Genomic DNA, 1,274 nt, shown 5'->3' with positions numbered 1-1,274 from the left:
ACTGGCAATGAGTCTTTCACATCGCTGTGGAGGAATTTTGGCCCACTCGTCTTTGCAGAATTGTTTTAATTCAGCCACATTGGAGGGTTTTTGAGCATGAATGGACTGTTTAAGGTCATGCCATAGCATCTCAATAGGATTTAAGTCAGGACTTTGATTTGGCCACTCCAAAACCTTAATTTTGTTTTTCTTGAGCCATTCAGAGGTGCACTTGCTGGTGTGTTTGGGATCACAAACCACAAACTGACGGCTAGACATTCTCCTTCAGAATTTTCTGATTGAGTGCAGAATTCATGGTTCCATCAATTATGACAAGTCGTCCAGGTCTTGAAGCTGCAAAGCTTGCATGAATTGTCCTTGATTCCAGTTGGCTGAGAGGTCTTTGATAGGAGATATTCACCCAATATTAGATAGGAACCGTTTCACCATTTGTACAGTGAGTGAGAAAATACACTATAAATCAACTACAAATAATACTGTTTTTGTGTCACACAATATAGTTTGAGTTTTTAAATGAGAATGTAATTGTTTAGACTTGAAATATGTGGTTCCCTTCCGAGGGAACTTCGAACTGCATCCCCTAGGGGTCGCATTGGGGGAACGCCTTCAGCGTGACCAGTGTCTGAAGCATATATCTAAACACGACAATAACACTGGCCGGCGACAGCCTGTGATGTCATCCTCTTCTTCGTCTTCAAGGACTATTTTGTTTGAAGCATGCATTTCCAGTAAGAACGATTATTCTTCTTTACCACGGCGAGCACTAGTAAGGCTTTTAAGAATTCATTCTTGTCCCGCACCCACAGATTCCAGCATACAAGTTATGCCAACATCGAGGGGATGCGTGAGAATGGTTATGAAAAGATGCCCCCTGTTGAAGAGACTCTGGTCTGCTCTCTCTCTATGGGGGAGACATCTTCTCTTAAGGCTTCCTCACTGCCGTCAAAACCTCTTCAGGATAGATCTAGTTTGAATGGCAGGGCATACAGGGTTAGGTCAGGCTGCAGCCTCGTTGCACACCATGGCGGTGCTTCAGGCTTATCAGGCTGATCTACTGAAAGACCTGGATAAAGGCCAGGGTCAATCCCCTGATGAGGTGACTGAGTTGTGTCGCACCATGGTGGTTAAGGAGAGATATCTGTGGGTGAATCGGGTAGAAAGAGAAGGGCTTTCTTCTTGATGCGCCAGTTTCACCTTCTGAGCTTTTCAGCACTCCCATGGAGACGGTGGTCGAGAAGTTTAAGGAGGCCAAGACGCGCTCGGCTGCCTTTAAA

This window comes from Sinocyclocheilus grahami, unplaced genomic scaffold, assembly GCF_001515645.1.
Source record: "Sinocyclocheilus grahami isolate Dianchi unplaced genomic scaffold, SAMN03320097.WGS_v1.1 scaffold1660.1, whole genome shotgun sequence".
NCBI classification, from domain to species: domain Eukaryota; kingdom Metazoa; phylum Chordata; class Actinopteri; order Cypriniformes; family Cyprinidae; genus Sinocyclocheilus; species Sinocyclocheilus grahami.
Note: the sequence above shows the minus strand (reverse complement) of the source record.